Raw genomic sequence first — 19220 nt, 5'->3', positions numbered from 1 at the left:
CGGCACGGGAGCACGCTTGTGTAAGCTGAATACCCGTCTCCATAGGCTCTACATACATATGGAAACGGACAAAACTGCGGTATCATAACATAAAACCTGAAAGAGAAAACATGACTTCACTGTGCACCTGCGGGGACCGGTTGCTATGACGACTAAAGCCACTGAGAGGAGTGTTAGGAAGGCAGACGTGAAGGTTTCAAAGAAAAGCTTATCAAGTGAAAAGTCGTATTAAAAAATAGTTTCAGCCTGAGTGGCAGCAACTTTCCTACTACAAAATATGAATTTTTCACAGTTTTATTTATACAGCGCCAAATCACAACAACAGTTCCCTCAAGGTACTTTATATTGTAACGTAGACCAGCGGTCCCCAATCCCCGGGCCTCGGACCGGTACCGGTCCGTGAGTCGTTTGGTACCGGGCCGCGAGAGTTGAGGCTCAGGTGTGAAATGTATGGTTTTCAGGGTTTTTTTCGGTTTTGAGCGTTATTTTGTTATCGTTTTTATCGTTGGGTCTTTTCACGTATGTTATGAATAAATCTTCTTTTTTCGGTACCGGTACTAGTTTTATTTTGTTGTATTTATCCGCGACACCTTAAAGGCCGGTCCGTGAAAATATTGTTGGGCATAAACCGGTCCGTGGCGCAAAAAAGGTTGGGGACCGCTGACATAGACCCTACAATAATACACATATTATTGTAGTATTGCGACCGTGGTTCAGGGGATTGGGAAGGTCATCTTGTAACTGTAGGGTTGCCGGTTTGATCCCCTCCTCTGTCTGTCTTGGTCGTTGTGTCCTTGGGCAAGACACTTCACCTACCGCCTACTGGTGTTGGCCAGAGGGGCCGATGGCGCGATATGGCAGCCTTGCTTCTGCCAGTCTGCCCCAGGGTGTGGCTGCAACTTTAGCTTGCCTCCACCAGTGTGTGAATGTGAGAGTGAATGAATAGTGGAATTGTAAAGCGCTTTGAGGGTCTCGAAAAGCGCTATATAAATGTAATCCATTATTATTATATAGAGAAAAACCCAACAAGCATATGACTCCCTATGAGCAAGCACTTTGGCGACAGTGGGAAGGGAAAACTCTCTTTTAACAGGAAGAAACCTCCAGCAGAACCAGGCTCAGGAAGGGTCAGCCATCTGCTGCGACCGGTTGGGGTGAGAGAAGGAAGACAGGATAAAAGACATGCTGTGGAAGAGAGACAGAGATTAATAACAAGTATGATTTAATGCAGAGAGCTATATTAACACATAGTGATTGAGAAAGATGACTGAAGAAGAAATGAATGCATCATGGGAATCCCCCAGTTTTAAGCCTAATCTTAAAAGTAGAGCTAGTGTTTGTCTACTGCATCCAAACTGGAAGTCAAGTCAAGTCAAGTGGCTTTATTGTCATTTCAACCATGTGCAGAAGTACAACAGAAGTACAATACGACAATATGACCACAATACAACCATGTGCAGTATGTACAACATTCCTCCAAGACTGTGGTGCTACATATAACATGTAACAGACAATCAACACGGGGCTACATAGAGGGCAAGTGTGCAAAAATTGAAAAAAACAAAAAACAAAACAAGACAAAGACAGTGTAACACCAGAAAAAACAAAATGATACAGACACATGGCAGTGCAGACACAGAAAGTGTGACAATGCCAGTGGGTTGTGCAAAAGACTGAGCATTCTGCTAAAATTTGCTCCTCTGGGCTTCCTCACCAATACGTCATTCTGAGCATCAAACCGTGCATAGAAGTTGTTCAGTGCATCTGTTAGCGAGGCATCACCATCAACGCCAGCTGTCTTCTTGTAGTTGCTGATGGCCTTGATGCCCTGCTACATGCAACTGTCTAGGAAGTGGCCATGGATTCTTCTGCCGTGTACTTGCTTTGCTGCACTGATGTCTTGAGACAGTTTGGCCCTCGCTGTTCCCAGGGCAAACAAACAAAGGAACCACAAAGCTGTCAGTAAACCATTTTATGCCTTACCAAGCCAGGTGTATCCAGAAATCTTGGGAAAAGGTCCAGGACAGAAGAAGCTGTGGCTGGATCTTGAATCACTTTTTGCCCATGTTGAAATGTCACCTTCATTTTCTCTTTGACAAGTTTCATGTCAGTTGAGTGCCTCATCACTGACATAGCTTCCTTGCAGTCATCACCTGACAACTGTCTCGCATTTGAACATAAGTTGTGAAGAATTTTGGGGCTGTCTTGAAAAGCTGACCTTGGTTTCTGCATCTCTTCAGTAGAGTTGCGCTGCACAGTTTTCAATCTCCATGCCAGGTAACCAGAACCACTTTGGTGATCATAGAAATGTTCCTATCGAATTATGAGCAAGAGAGAAATTTGTTCCGTATTGATTACCTGTTACCCTACACTGTTTGTAGCAAGTTTTGGATACTGAAGAAAACTCCTTCCTGACTGTTGGGATTGTTCAGTGATACATGTCAAAAAGCCAGATATGGCAAATGCATTAGAGGTCTATTTAAATCAATTGTTACAGAATGACATATTTTTTGTACATTTATTTATTTTGGGTCCATTATGTTATAAATGAGCAAAGGACTGGAATAATTTTTTTCTCACTGTTTACATTTCTACTGTTTAAGTGACTGGTATTCATACGGTGTTAAATTAATGTGTGATGAGTAACCTGTGCATTGTGCATATGGTGGGTTTCAGCAGTTGCTGTAAGAAACAGTATTACTGGCTTGGACAAGATATGTAATGGTGACTTATAGCTAAGGTGACTTAAGTATACATGTTAAGTGATGTTTAAGGAGTAACAGTAATTACTGTGCTTTAAAGTTGTAACAGTAAGCTGAGATTAATATTCATTTGCTCCTCAACTACCAAATCAAATTTAAGCTGCTGCATTAACGTTTACATTAAGGCTAAGTATACAAATTAAAAAAAACAAACAAACCCCTCCAACAATGGCAGAGTTTGAGACTAATCCAGAAATCAGTGAAAAGGGTGATGTGGAACAACTTTCTGCAGATGAGCAACTACAAGCAGTTGAAGGCACAGCTGATGATGTTTCTACTATCACAAAGAGCACGACAGAGCCAACGAGTCCGTACGTTGACGGAAAAGGGCAAAGAACTGTACGATAAGCACATAGGCTACATTCACACTGCAGGCAAAAGCGCATCAAATCCGACTTTTTTGAACCTATGTGACCCATATCCTATCATGGTATGACAGTGTGAACAGCACAAATCCGATATTTTCAAATCCAATCTGGGTCACTTTTGTATGTGGTACTGAATCTGATACATATCTGATGTTTTAGAAAGCGACTGCTGTTTGAACGGTCATGTCGCATTAAATCCGTCTTTTACGTCACTGACACAAGACAGACGCCAATTATCAGCGCCGGAGAAGTGCCCGAGAAGACATTGTGAATGCTTCTTGGCCATCCAGTGAAACTGTTGGGAAGACAACGTTGGAGAAACGTGGACATTTTATTTGTACTGTATAATCTGCAGATTCTGACAGAAATCAACTATCCTTTGAAGCACTGCTCCTGTCTAAAACAGCAATAAGGATCATTATTAGGCCATATGTAAATAAAAAAAATAACTTTATAACTTAAAGCAAAATTGGGAAACGTAAAGTCAGAAATAAGTCTTTATATTAAGGGCCATCAGTCAAACAGTACTGTTTGGTCTGGGTCTAAACAGAGCGCGTTGTACGTGATGTCTTCTTTTGCGCATGCGGGCCGCTTTGAGGGTTCACACTAGAGCGCGTTTGCTGTCACATTTTATTTGTGGTGTGAACAAGCAGACAAAAAAATCGGATTTGATCAAAAAATAGGAATTGAGCATTAAGACCTGCAGTGTCAACGTTGTCATTAAGGATGCCAAAGGAGCTATAGATGGTCAGTGCTCAAAGGATCTGCTACAAGAACATGTTTCCAAGGTTCTGAGTGCTTCTAAGGTTGTGAATGCTGCCTACGTTGAGTTGAGACGTATTGAATCTCCAGATAATGACACAAGATGGAGGATGGATATGTGTGAAGCCATAACAAAGACAATTGTTGAATCTGTAAGAAAGTGCCCAAGCCCAAGTACAGTGGAGGTTCAAAGAGATGAAGAACATTGGAAGGATACTGAGTCTTTACCTAAGTCAGTAGCCTCAGATGTGGAAAGTCATAGGGATGAACAATGGAAGGAGACTGAGTCTATGCTTAAGTTAGCCTCAGACAGGATGAGTGTTAAGTCACACCACACTAACCTCTCTCCTCATTCAAGGGTTTCCTCCAGACACTCCAGCAGGCTCTCAGCTAAAAGACAAGATGCAGCTGCTAAAGTTGCAGCAAATGAGGCTGCTCTGCAAGTTCTGCTTGAACAAGAAATCCATATGAAGAAAACTGAAAGACAAGAAGCAGAAATAGCACAAAGACAAAAGGCTCTAGAAGCTAAGCGCAGAGAAGTAGAACGACTTGTTACTGTAAAAAAGCTGATTGCAGCAAAGGCTCGACAGCAGGTGTATGAATAAAGTGAATGTTCAGATGAAGAAATATACAACCTACTTCACCACAGATCTGACAAGAAAAATGAAGTCAAGTCTGAAAACAATGACCAGCATATCAAACGGTGTTCCTCGCCACCGCAACGAGAGGTGAACACAGAAGATCTGGTTAAAGCATTTGCAGTGTCTCTTAATGCAAGTCGTCTTCCGGTACCAGAGCCAACAATATTCAGTGGCAATCCTATCAGATATAATGATTGGAAAATTTCCTTTCAGACTCTGATCGACAGGAAAAATATACCAGTTGAAGAGAAGACTTATTACCTGAGAAAATATGTAAGTGGACCTGCAAGTAAGGCAATAGAAGGCTACTTCCCACTTGGCACAGAGGCTGCATACTATGCAGCATGGGCAGTTCTCAAAGAGAGGTATGGCAATCCCTTCCTCGTAGCCAAGGCCTTCAGATACAAACTTGGCGCATGGCCTAAGATAAGCTCTAAAGGCAGTATGGAACTTCAAGCATTTGCTGACTTCCTTTGCTGCTGCAAGACAGCCATGTCGCAAATGAAGGGGTTTGAAGTGCCTGTAATCCTATAACATCTCTCTTTGCTCTCAAGCCAAGTGAAATTGAAGGGGAACAGAAGCAATGTAGCAAAGGTGCTAGCAATTAACTCAAATGAAAGAACTGTTAGTGCTAGTTGTGTGTACTGTGAAAGGTCGGGTCACAGCCTACTTAAGTGTAGAAGGTTCAAAAGTGAGAGCATTGTAGAGACTAAAGTTTGCTCAAGACAAAAAGTTATGTTTTGGCCATCTGAAATCTGGTCATTGCTCCAAGGATTGTGAAAGCAGAGAAACCTGTGACACATGTAATAAAAGGCATCCAACATGTCTTCATGACAATCGTACTAAGGAAGAGAGAACAAGGAGAAATCAAACCAAGAACAGTGACAGGACAAGACAAACGAACTCAGACGTCTCACAAGATGACAGTGTCACACCAACAACAAGTGAAGCAACTTCTAACAGAGTCACACAGAATGTTGACAACACTCACACATCTTCCATTATTCCAGTATGGGTTTCAACCAAAGGTGAGCCAGAGCATGAAATTCTTGTGTACGCACTCCTTGATACACAGAGCGATACAACCTTTATTCTTGAAGAAACGGCACAAGCTCTGCATATCAAAGGTGAATCGACTCAGCTAAACCTCACTACCATGTCTTCAAGAAACACAGTTGTGTCCTGTTGCAAGCTCTCAGGTCTACAAGTCAGAGGGTTCTACTCAAGACCATTTTCCTACCAGTAACATATGCCAGAGATTGTATACCCGCAAACCGAGATCACATTCAGACATGACCTCATCTCAAATGCATTGCAAGTGAGATCGCTCCACTTCAAAGCTGTGATGTTGGTCTGCTGATTGGGTACAACTGCCCCCAAGCACTTGTTTCTCGTGAGGTTGTGTCTGGAAAGGAAAATCAGCCGTTCGCACAAAGAACTGATCTGGGATGGAGTATTGTGGGTTATGGAAATCCATGTCTCGATTATGGAGATGCCTTCGGAGTAAGTCACCAAGTCATTGTGAAGGAAGTGGTGCCTGACATTCAGCCCTCTTCAAACCTCACCAACAAGGTTCACTATGTCTACAGAACTCAAATAAAGGAAATGATCTCTTCCACAGAGGTCCTAAAGGTGTTGGAGTCTGACTTTGTTGAGAAACAGCAGAAGATACAAAGGTCTCTCAAGAAGATCTCAAATTTCTAACAAAGATAAGACTGGCATTAGGCACAAGGAGGCTAGTCATTTTGAGATGCCACTCCCATTCAAGAGTGAAAGGCCTAACCTGCCGAACAACAAGGCATGTGCTATTCATCGTCTCAAATATTTAGAAAAAAGGCTCAAGAGGAACAAGTAGTACTACATGGACTATAAGAAATTCATGGATGAGATCCTAGCCCATGGAGATGCTGAAAAGGTCCCAGAGCAACACATTGTCAAGACACCAGCTTAGTACATCCCACACCATGGTGTGTATCATCCACAAAAACCTGGAAAGATTCGTATCGTCTTTGATGCCTCTGCCAAGTTCCAAGGCACTTCACTAAATGACCATCTCCTGACTGGTCCAGAGCTAACAAACACCTTGCTCGGAGTCTTGTGTCGCTTCCAAAGAGGCCCAGGGAACTTTCATGTGTGATATCGTTCTACCAATTCCATGTGCATGCTTGTGACCACGATTACCTATGGTTCTTGTGGTGGGAGACCAGTGACCTTGAAACTCCATTCACTGTCTACGGGATGAAGGTACACTTATTTGGAGCAGCATCTTCTCCAGGTTTTGCCAACTATGGCCTCAAGCATCTTGCAGTTGAAGGAGAAGGAAGTTTTGATGAAGAAACCATCAAGTTCATCAAGACCAACTTCTTCATTGACCTCTGACTAGCAAGTGTTGACACTGAAGATCAGGCAATACAGCTTGTTAATGAAGCACGCAAACTCTGCAGCACGGGGAATGTTTGTGTAAACAAGATCCAGCGCATTTTCCCCCTTCGTCGCAAATATCATTTTGATGTAGATCCACGTGTTCCATGGAAGCTGGTTCCATAAAAAATGGGCTGGAAAACCGAAGGCTCTGCCAACCATTCTACTTTTAAATACTCTAGGAACAACAAGTAAGCCTGCAGTTCAAAGGCGAGCTGCTCTAATGGGGTGATATGGTACTATAAGGTCAGTAAGATAAGATGGAGCCTGATTATTCCAGACCTTGTATGTGAGGATTTTGAATTCAATTCTGGATTTAACAGGGAGCCAATGAAATGAAGTCAATATAGGAGTTTTTTTTGGATCAACTGAAGACTTTTCAGGTAGCTTTAGGACATCCTGATAATAATGAATAACAGGAGTTTAGCCTAGAAGAAATAAATACACAAACTAGTTTTTCAGCGTCACTCTGAGACAGGATATTTCGAATTGTTGAGATATTGCACAAATGAAAGAAATCAGTCCTACATATTTATTGAATATGTGCATTGAAGGACATATCCTGGTCAAAAATTACTTCAAAGTTCCTCACAGTGTTACTGGAGGCCAAGGTAATGCCATCCTACGGAGCCCCGCAGGGGACATGGGAGAAAAAAAAATTAAGACGAGATCTCGCAAAAGTTTTGCTAACTCGGAATCTCACAAAACTAACTTGGGATCTCGCAAAACTTTTGCTCCGTACCATCCACAGTAAGTATCTGGTTAGATACAATATTTCTAAGATTTTCAGGGCAGAGTACAATAACCTCAGTTTTATCTATATTTAGCAGAAAATTACATCCATGTAAGTGGACATGGTCATACTATGAAGTCACCCCACGCTTCTTATTTTCTGTCAAAGTTTAGGGGCTGTGTGTGTGTGTATGTGTGTGTGTGTGTGTGTGTGTGTGTGTGTGTGTGTGTGTGTGTGTGTGTGTGTGTAGTATGTGCCATATTTTGTAAGATAAGTTGGAGTCAGTAAGCAGTTTTCCTGCTTAATTTTCCATCTTGATTTAATTACCTTATTAAATTATTGTATGTTAAAAGATACTTTAAGAGTTACAGTAATGCAGACATATAGTAATAAGTAGATGAGTGACTTTTTCCACATCTAAAAATGAAATGAGTTGGCAGTGGTTCTTAACTTGTAGTAGCTATTTTGACAACAGAAACAAAAAAACAGTGCGTCAAAGAAAACCTCAGACTCTAAAATAACCCCCAGATCTTTAAATGAGACTTTAAATATGAGGTGAATTTACCTAAATTGACTATGTGCACGTTAGCATATGCTACTTCTGGTGCGGAAACTCCTGTGGGGAGCTTTGTTTCCGGTGTCCTATCCGCGCCCGGTTTACGGTCCAAAACAAGTTAAGCAAATGAATGAATCAAGCGGCGATTTACATTTCTATAGATGTCTTGGGCATTTACCCAATATATCTGTAAATGATGTTCATCGACTTGTCGATATTTTTTCCCCGCGCCTCAGGGCAAAAGAGAAAATGGATTCAAATGTTATATTTCTCAGCTGTCCCTCGTTTATCGCGGGTGTTATGTTCTAAAAATAACCAGCGATAGGTGAAATCAAGTAGCCAATTTTATTTTTTGACGGTGCAAAACGTTTCGTGGACATCGTGGACATACAGTACTGCACTTCAGAGTCACACTGCTAGTGATCGATGCAGCGATTCTGTACTGTACAGGACAGACGGCACGGAGGAGATCGTCTGCAGCGATCAGGACGCAGGACACAATGTGACGTAAGAAAAAATAAGCATGCAAACTTGCACTAAAAAATCTGCGAAACAGCGAGGTGAAAGGTGAACCGCGTTATTAGCGAGGGACCACTGTAATTTTTAAGGTAAGTCACAACATACCCTTCGTACATACTAATGTATAGAAACTGTTACCAGCAATCATTCATTTTTGTGTGGCTGTTTTCACGGTTTGTTAACATGCTGTGTAGGTGTGTACTTGACTAGCTGATCTCGACATAATGGGGGAAACATCTGGTTTGACTATTCTTCACCTGTAGTTTGAATGCTGAACATTTGCCTGTTTAAATCATAAGACCAGTCACTATACAGAGATGTGCTTCTGAATGTGGACGATGTGTCTTCTGCATGCAGTAATGCAGTTCTGCTTGTGTTGAGTGATGTAAACAACTGATCGATCTAAACTCTTTAAACGTCAAAATTGATCATTAGATTTTTTATGACACAACAGTGGTGAGTGTTCCCACCTTCTCCTCTTTGTAACTTAACGCGATCTTTCCGTTTTCGAGTTTTGGACATGATTTTGGAGTATATCTTTGCAGTAGCGATTGACCGCAAAGTAAAGCTACCGGAAATGTACAACCCCACACCCGGTCTCAAACCAGGAAGTTAGCATTTTCTCGTGCACAGGGTCAGTTTCCAGAGAAAGAGATCTGGAGGGTGCAAAAATTGTTTTGTCACTGTTTAACTGGAAGACGTTATTTGTCATCCAATGTTATTATTTTCAAGACAAACCACAGGGAATTACAAAAAAGATTTCAGTGGAAGTTCAGTGAAGGCCCCACCTTTAAATCCTTTAACTCTTCAAATATCAGTAGTAAGTGGAAGCAGATGCAAAAAGAAGAAAACAGGTTCCAGGATGGACTCCTAAGGGACTCACAAGAAACTTGGACAAGGATGAGAAAAAACAACCAGCAGAAAGAGAAAGTCTAATAAGAACTGAACCAGTGAAGATGTGTACTCTTAAAGCCAACCCAGTATTCAAGGCAAGGCAAAACAGTGTCGTCATCTACAGTATCAAAAGCAGCACTGAGGTCCAACAGAATCAGGTCTTCATAACTTCCTGAAACTATTTTAAATGACAGATCATTGGTCACATTCAACAAAGCTGTTTTAGGGGCATCAATGCCTCTGAAGTCTGACTAAAATAGTAATTATCATGGTCCTGAGTCTGATGACTCAGTGTTTTGTGTTTCTTTATATTATTCTATGTTCTTGTTTATTCTGTTATATCTTTTGTTAAGGTTTGCCATTTGTTAGGGTTTTGATCTATGCCTGCCTGCTCCCACTTCTCTGTGTTCCCTCTGTCTGTCCATGGTGCTTGTAAATCTATCTGGTAAGTTCAGTGTCTTGTCTGGTTCTCTGTGTCTGTGAGTTTCCTGTTTTATTCTGAAGGTCTCATGTGAGTGTGTCCAGTTTACATTTCCCCTGTCTCGTCAGCTCTGATTTCTCCCAGGTGTGTTCCCCTCTTGTCTCTCGTCCCTTGATTACTGCTGTGTGTATTTAAGCCCTGTGTGTTCTCCTGCCTGTTGCTGGTTCATCTGTGTTATTTCCCTACATTATCCTATGTTGGTTTCCTGATTCTCCCTGCGTCTCCATTTCAGGTCTGCTTATGTTAGTTTTTCCCAGTTTAGTTAATCTTAGGTTCAGCACTTGCCACCTCCTTTGCTGTTTGTTCTATCACCGTCACAATAAAGCTCACTCTCATCAAAGTCAGTGCTTGCATCTTGGGTCCTACTTCCAACCTCCCCTCATCTGCCACTGCGGATAATAGTATCTCATTTGAGTTCATGAAAGCAGCAGTTGTGACATGACAACTTTTTCCATTATTTTTCACGTGTGGTAATTTAGAGATAGGATGGTGTGGGTTTTTATTTATTTTGTTTAAAGGCTGACCTTCTTCAGATACTCGATTGAAACTAGTATCTACACTATCCCGTATGATATGAGAAGACCCAGCATCACAGGGGCAAAAGGGGGTTTTCTTGGACAATGTCCCTCAGCTCAGACGAAGAAACCTTACAGAACCAGTTGAAGGTGAGTCAGTGCAACACCCAAGGAAGAGAGGCTGTGACCGTTAATCTTATCTTTTCAATTTTATCTATAAAACAAAACCAATAGATGCTTCAGTGACTGTAAATATAAGAGGTTTGACTGAATTGATAATGCTTGACGATATCTTAGATCTGTAAGAATGTGCACTGATGCATCAGCACATTTAATGGAGGTTGCAATGGGATTTTGCCAAAATCTTTCCAAATGCAGTGAGAGGTAATTATGGCCATGTGTTTGGATATTACACAGAGCAAATAGCGAGCAAAATAAGCTCACAACAGGAGAAGGCAGCAACCTCAATATAAATATTAACTGGGAACCTACAGTGGCTTGCAAAGTATTCGGGCCCCTTGAACTTTTCCACATTTTGTCACATTACAGCCACAAACATGAATCAATTTTATTGGAATTCCACGTGAAAGACCAATACAAAGTGGTGTACACGAGAGAAGTGGAACGAAAAATCATACAGGATTCCAAACATTTTTTTAATAAATGTGTGCGTAAATATTCAGCCCCCTGAGTCAATACTTTGTAGAACCACCTTTTGCTGCAATTACAGCTGCCAGTCTTTTAGGGTATGTCTCTACCAGCTTTGCACATCTAGAGACTGAAATCCTTGCCCATTCTTCTTTGCAAAATAGCTCCAGCTCAGTCAGATTAGATGGACAGCGTTTGTGAACAGCAGTTTTCAGATCTTGCCACAGATTCTCGATTGGATTTAGATCTGGACTTTGACTGGGCCATTCTAACACATGGATATGTTTTGTTTTAAACCATTCCATTGTTGCCCTGGCTTTATGTTTAGGATCGTTGTCCTGCTGGAAGGTGAACCTCCGCTCCAGTCTCAAGTCTTTTGCAGACTCCAAGAGGTTTTCTTCCAAGATTGCCCTGTATTTGGCTCCATCCATCTTCCCATCAACTCTGACCAGCGTCCCTGTCCCTGCTGAAGAGAAGCCCCCCCCCAGAGCATGATGCTGCCACCACCATATTTGACAGTGGGGATGGTGTGTTCAGAGTGATGTGCAGTGTTAGTTTTCCGCCACACATAGCGTTTTGCATTTTGGCCAAAAAGTTCCATTTTGGTCTCATCTGACCAGAGCACCTTCTTCCACACGTTTGCTGTGTCCCCCACATGGCTTGTGGCAAACTGCAAATGGGACTTCTTATGGTTTTCTTTTAACAATGGCTTTCTTCTTGCCACTCTTCCATAAAGGCCAACTTTGTGCAGCGCATGACTAATAGTTGTCCTATGGACAGATTCCCCCACCTGAGCTGTAGATCTCTGCAGCTCGTCCAGAATCACCATGGGCCTCTTGGCTGCATTTCTGATCAGCGCTCTCCTTGTTTGGCCTGTGAGTTTAGGTGGACGGCCTTGTCTTGGTAGGTTTACAGTTGTGCCATACTCCTTCCATTTCTGAATGATCGCTTGAACAGTGCTCCGTGAGATGTTCAAGGCTTGGGAAATCTTTTTGTAGCCTAAGCCTGCTTTAAATTTCTCAATAACTTTATCCCTGACCTGTCTGGTGTGTTCTTTGGACTTCATGGTGTTGTTGCTCCCAATATTCTCTTAGACAACCTCTGAGGCTGTCACAGAGCAGCTGTATTTGTACTGACATTAGATTACACACAGGTACACTCTATTTAGTCATTAGCACTCATCAGGCAATGTCTATGGGCAACTGACTGCACTCAGACCAAAGGGGGCTGAATAATTATGCACACCCCACTTTTCAGTTATTTATTTGTAAAAAATGTTTGGAATCATGTATGATTTTTGTTCCACTTCTCACGTGTACACCTCTTTGTATTGGTCTTTCACGTGGAATTCCAATAAAACTGATTCATGTTTGTGGCTGTAATGTGACAAAATGTAGGAAAGTTCAAGGGGGCCGAATACTTTTGCAAGCCACTGTATATGATAGAATAAGGTCAAGAGTATACATGAGTAGCCTCACTTATGTTGGAAGGAATCAAAGCAGTCCATTACATAACAGAACTTGTTGACAATGGGTCTACTAGGGCAAAAAGTTTAAAGCACTGAAACTTTACCACTTATATACAGAAAATATGTACTCATACTGCAATATTTTTGTGTGAAATACAGAAGATGGTCAGAAATTATTATTGAATAAAGAATTTTATAAATGAACCCATTGTTCCTTCAGTGGGCTGGTTTCAGTCATTATGCAAATGTACTGTTTATAAGATTGGGGAAACCAGCAGTCAGCTGAGACTGAAGAAGTCACTTGGATGAGTGACAAAACATTTCTCCCACTTAAAAAGCTACGTCGTGATGAACAGAATCAACTTTTGGAGATAAATGAATGTGCTTCTTTGGTGACCCCATCCAGTCAGTCTGTGAGGACCTGAGGTTTAAAAGGGCTTCTCTCTCTTCTTTGTTCCAGGCTTGTGGACATTACAGTTGTCTTTAGGTTACCTTGTCAATGCTGAATCTGTTTGGGGCTTGTGATAGCCTAATTGAAGAGTGGTGTGAGTTTATGGCTTATGCTTCAATTATTTTGTCTGTTGCCTGGCCTCTAACTATGGCTGTTGTCCATAGTGCAGATCAAAAGCCAGAATGATGCTGCTGATATTAATTATTGCTATTTAATATTATTTTGTACTTACAGTGTACCCGTGTGTGTGTGTGTGAGAGAGAGAGAGAGAAAGGAAGAGAGAGCAGGAGTGTAAAATGTTGCCTTGTTTTAGTATATTTTTGTTATGATGTACTGGTGGATGACTTTGAGTCACCCAGCAGTTTCAGTTCTGTACTGATATAACCTCCTCCGCTAATTCCAAGTAAATGAACACTCTTCATGAACTCCTAACTTCTAATGAACACTAAAAATGTTATTGCTAAAACTTCCAAGAAATATATAAGAGCTGAAAGTGTCAGCCTCCTTTAACTGCAAATCACTTTTTCCCTCCATCTTTACTGGATGGTACATTTAGAGCTTAGACTATTAGACCTTGGCAATAAGTCACTTAAAGACCTGTATGGTGATGATTATTTTGTTTTTGTTTTTTGTTCTTTGTCTGGTAAATTTGGATTACCTAAACATTTCTTTGACTCTCTCTGTTTGTATGCTTGCTGCTCTGTGTGTGGTTACCTGCTTTGCAGGGGCGGGATCCTCCTGGGATCCCCAGCCTCTCCTGCACACACCTGAATCAATCAAGCACCTGTGTATCACCTTGCAATCACCTGTTGGTATTTAAGGTGGGTCCTGACTTACAAGTCGTGTCCAAATTCATGGGCTGCACCCTCCTGAGGACCCGGCCTTCGCGGTCTACGTGGGCCGGGTCCTCAGAAGGTCGGGTAGGCCGGAAGTAAACGGCTGGGGAAATTGGACGGTCTAGCCTTCTGATTAGCGTCACCGCTGTCTCGGTGGAGTTTAATAAACTCGGCCGTCTGCTCCTTGCTATCTAAAATATAACAGGACACTGGCGTAAATTCTCGACCGTCTCATACTTCTTTTTCATCAGTTTTCTGTTTGACGTTTAGTCAGCTGTGTGAAAACCAAGGAGGAACCCACCCGGGGGATTGATAAAGTTTTATTTTATCTAATCTAATCTAATAACGTTAATCTCAGCCAAACCGATTGACTCACGAACAAACAAAACACTGAAAAAAGCCCGACAATAACATTTTTAGGTTGTCTAAGTGACTTATATATTACGTTTAACCTGAGTAGCGAAAGTCCGCGGTGATCTGAAAGTGATGTGCCGGGAGTTGTGCCGTTCTCGGCGGCTTCAGTGACCCTCGAGCTCCCGGTTAGCTATCGAGCTGGTGGGTAGCAGACGTCTCTGAAAACGTCGAAGCACTTTTGCAAATATGCGATGTCTTGATAAACCGAGAAGATATTTGATGTTTACATACCCACATTCTCGCCTGAAAATATGTTAAAAGTTTATTTTGTGACCCAGAAAGATTAGTATGAGTAATTTTAAAACTTAGTAGCGGCCGCCATTGTTGGAAACTGGAGTTTGGCTGGGCCGCGCTATGAATTCTGGGATATGGTGGGCCACGAAGGACACACCCGACCCATCCTTCAAATTCGGGGAAAAGGAGGACGCTGTCACTACCCGATCGGTACCCCGCATGCGCGAAAGGTGTCTACTTCCGGTCGAAGCGTTTTACGATAGTTACAGGTCAGAGTATTTGTTAAGATGTTAAGAATAATAACTATCTCTTAAAATGTTTCCAATAATGAAACATTTCAATATGATGTAGACAAAAACGAAACATAAAAAGATAGTTATGGATCAGAACTCACCGATCCTTACTGCGCATGTGCAAAATCGGACCGTACAAATCGGGTCTACCCGATCCGTACTGCGCATGTGCAGGGGTTTTCTTCTTCTTCTGTTCGTTTAATGAGTTTACTCCCCAGTGTACGAGGATACTGCCGCCTGCTGACCGAGCGAATGAACCCTATTGTAAACTGAATTAGCGTCATTACAAACGTGTGTTAAATTTGATTTAGTGATAGTCGAGTGTGTTTATGCTTGTCTGTGTGGAGAGGATTGATTGGAATAGTGATGATGATGTCCGCTATCACTGTCAATTGTCAGTAAACACTTCATCTGGCTGATGAATCTTCACGTGACATATTACAAAGTCTGTATTATTAACTCTGTAATTAGGCGCCATTCTTCTTATTTTACGGCGTTGTTCAATCGGGGAACGCTCTCTGTTGAGGAGAAAAGCATAAATGTGTTTGTATACAGATTATCCATTGTTTAAATGTCCTGGTAGTCGAAAAGGAGGCAGAGCTGTTGAGAAATGCTAGGAGCTAACTGGGCACTAACCGTATCATTGAAATATATTGAATGTCTTTTTTTTTTTTTTAAACTTTATTTAACAAACAATGAGTATACAACATACGAACAGATGACGTATACAAAACAACAGAACATGAACACAAAAAGCCAAGGGTAAAAGAAAAAGGTAACAATCATAAGAATACACGCAAAAATTCACATACATATATTGTTTTGAGAGCCTTTTTGTTGGTGGAGTCTGATATTGATTGTATGTACATTTCCACATCCTTAAAATAATGACAGAAATATGGTGTTTTGTTAGTAAACTTACATTTATGGATAAAAAATTTAGCTAAAAGTATTAACAAATTTATCATAAAAAAACATTTATCATACTTCTTGGGGAACTTAAAGAAACAGAATAAAACATTTTCCCATCGTAAAGAAAACTCCCTTAAAGTATGGACAATAACAAACCTGCTAAATTCCTTCCAGAATCTCTGTGTAAAAGAACAGTACCAAAAAAGATGTGTCACAGTTTCTGGATGATCCCCACAGAAAGTACAATTAGTATTTATGTCCCTTTTAAATTTTACCATGTAGTGACTGGCTGGATAACATTTATGTAGAATTTTAAATGAGACTTCTTTCACCTTATTTACAATCAAATATTTATGGGGGACCATCCAGACTGTCTTCCACTTGATATCTGGAACAAAGCGGTTCCAATAAGATATTATATATGGGAGAGAGACGATATCTTCTTGGAATAAACTACGTATTCTCTTATTGCTGTTACCAAGTTCCTGTGAAAAGCAGATTTTTCCTATTGGTGACTCAGCTGGATCAGGGAGAGTGACTGAGGTAGATATTGAGCTGTCAGTGTTTTTATATAACATTAAAGTCCCTGAGGGTATGGCACCAAGCACCATTGAGAATTCCTGAACACTGATTGGAAAATTATATAGTGCAATAAAGTCGTCGTAAGTAAGTAGTTGTCCCTCTTTACTAACCAGCTGAGCCACCTATAGGATCCCATTTTGGATCCAAGTTTCCAGGAAAAGTGATTTATTTTTATATAAAATATCTCTGTTGTTCCAGATAAGGTATTTGTGAGGTGAGAAGTTGTGTTTATAAATGAGGGTCCACGCTAAGAGGACCTGCTTATGGAAGGATGAAAGCTTTACAGGGAGTTTCTCAACATTGTAATTACAATTTAAAATAAAATTAAAGCCACCAAAACGAGAGAAAATATAATATGGTATAAAGTTCCAGATAGAGGTAGGGTTTTTAAGAAAATGTTTAGCCCAATTAATTTTGAAAGTGTTATTTAAAGTAGAAAAGTCTAGGACGTTAAGCCCACCTGATTCGTACTTATTCATCACAACAGTTTTTCTAATATAATGCGTACGGTTTTTCCATATAAAATTAAAGAGCATACGGTCAATATCTTTACTAATTTTCTTATCCAGATGTAAGGAGAGAGCAGCATATGTTAATCGGGATATCCCTTCAGCTTTAGTAATTAACACTCTACCTTTCAAAGACAAGTCCCTTTGCAGCCACTGGTTGAACTTTTTTAGGGTTTTCTGTATAATTGGAGTGAAGTTTGAAGAGCATCTGGATTTTTGGTCTTTGGATATTAACAGTCCCAAGTATGTGACTTCTTGTTTAACAGAGATATTACAGATAGTATTTGCAGGGCAGTCTTTAATTGCTAGTAACTCACACTTTTTTAGATTTAGGCATAAACCAGAGGCCTCAGAGAAATCACTAATCACAGTAAGGGCTGGTGGGATTTGGTTTGCATTCTTCAAGAAGAGTGTGGTGTCATCGGCTAACTGGCTGATGACGAGCTCCTTATCAGCTATGGTGATTCCTTGTAAAACACTGTTTGAAATATTAGTTGCAAGAATTTGTGTGCAAAGTAAAAATAAATATGGTGAAATAGGACATCCTTGGCGAATACCACGTTTCAGGTCAAATCTCGGGGTGGAGCCGTTAATCATTTTAATAGAACTATTGCCATTTGTGTATAAGGTTTTGACAGCTTTACAGAAAAACTTGCCAAAGCCAAATTTTTCCAAAGAGTGGAAAATAAATTGATGTTCAATTGTATCAAAAGCCTTATAAAAATCCAGGAAGAGAATGAAGCTATTGTCAGGTACCAGATCAGAGTAATCAAGTAAATCCAAAACCAGTCTAATGTTGTTAGAAATGTGTCTGTTTCTCATAAAGCCTGATTGTGTCTCATCAATAATTGTTTCCAAGACCTCTTTAATTCTGTTAGCAAGTATTAAAGCCATAACCTTATAGTCATTATTGAGCAGGGAGATGGGTCTCCAATTATCAATAAAGAGTAAGTCTTTGTTTGGTTTTGGAATAAGTGTTATGAGACCTTGAGTAAGAGAAGGAGGGAGGGTGTTATTCTCTATACTTTCTGTAAAAACCTGCAGTAAAAACGGAGCCAGGAGATTAGAAAATGATTTATAAAACTCTGCAGTCAAACCATCTGTGCCGGGAGATTTATTGGCCTTAAGTGCAGAAATGGAATTACAAACTTCCTCCACAGTCAGAGGGCTGTCACAATAACTTCTATCTTCCACAACAATAGATTTTAGGTTTTTAATATTAAAATCCTGTTGAGACAGCCTTATTATATTTTGAGTTGTATAGTTTAGTATAGAATTCGGCACAGAAATGTGAAATTTCTCCAGGATTGTCAGAGACAATGCCATTAATATTTAGTTGATGAATAGAGTTTGTTTTTGATCTGTATTTTTCAAGTCTGAAAAAGTAAGCAGAATTTTGTTCGCCCTCCTCCAGCCACCTCTTCCTGGATCTTATGAAAGCACCCTCAGCCTTGCGTCGATATAAACCGTCCAGTTTATTTTGAAGTTCTAGTAAACTCAATTTATCTTCCTCTGAGATTTCTTCTGGGGACTTCTGGTAATAAGAGGCAATTCTGCTTATTACTTCTTGTTCTTCAGCTTTCCTTAATTTAGCAATTTGACTCCCGTATCTTCTCAAGAATTTGCATGCTTCAAATTTAAAAAGTTCCCAATTGGTACAAAAGGACTTCTCTTTGTTAGCTTTGTTCCAATAATAAACAATTAGAAATATATTGAATGTCGCAATGTTGGCAAAGAGAGGAAGTGACGTAAGATTTGCACATGCGGGGTACCGATCGGGTTTCCGGTACGGATCGGGTAGCGACAGTGACAGACTACGAATTTGGACAGCCTTCGGCGCGTCGCTGTGACGTAATCGGTCTACAAATGCGGCCTCAGGAGGATGCAGCCCATGAATTTGGACACGACCTGAGTGTTGTGTAACTGTGGTAGTCTTTACTGTGCCTGTCTGTAAATCTTTGTTTCCAATTTATTTGGTGAAAATTTCTAATGTGTCTCTTCTTGTGCGTAGGACAGCGCAGCGGAGTTCTGTGAGAGTGCTGCTTGGCCAAGTTAGGCGATTCTGTTCGAGAGACTCAGAGGCTCGGGGACTTGGATTAACAGAACCTTCCTTCCAGTGGATTTTGTACATATGGGACTTTTGAACATAGCACTTTAAGAAAACTTTGCATGTAGCACTATCTGCACCAACACTATAAATAAATTCACTGAACCTTCATTC

The 19220-nt window shown here is 40.8% G+C and overlaps 1 long non-coding RNA gene and 1 pseudogene across 1 annotated transcript; both read left to right on the top strand.

Moving 5' to 3' along the window:
- Positions 1-2342: 2342 nt before the first annotated feature.
- LOC146385503 (uncharacterized) lies at positions 2343-4877 on the top strand (annotated as a pseudogene).
- Positions 4878-12636: 7759 nt separating this feature from the next.
- LOC146385502 (uncharacterized) lies at positions 12637-19217 on the top strand. The gene is made up of 2 exons (XR_014800515.1): positions 12637-14040; positions 19011-19217. It is a non-coding gene; the product is annotated as an uncharacterized LOC146385502 (long non-coding RNA).
- The last annotated feature ends 3 nt before the right edge of the window (positions 19218-19220 follow it).

This window comes from Perissodus microlepis, chromosome 6, assembly GCF_051167445.1.
Source record: "Perissodus microlepis isolate ML-2025 ecotype Zambia chromosome 6, ASM5116744v1, whole genome shotgun sequence".
Lineage (NCBI taxonomy): Eukaryota > Metazoa > Chordata > Actinopteri > Cichliformes > Cichlidae > Perissodus > Perissodus microlepis.
The sequence above is the reverse complement of the archived record's forward strand: the minus strand, read 5'-3'. Positions and strand labels throughout refer to the sequence as shown.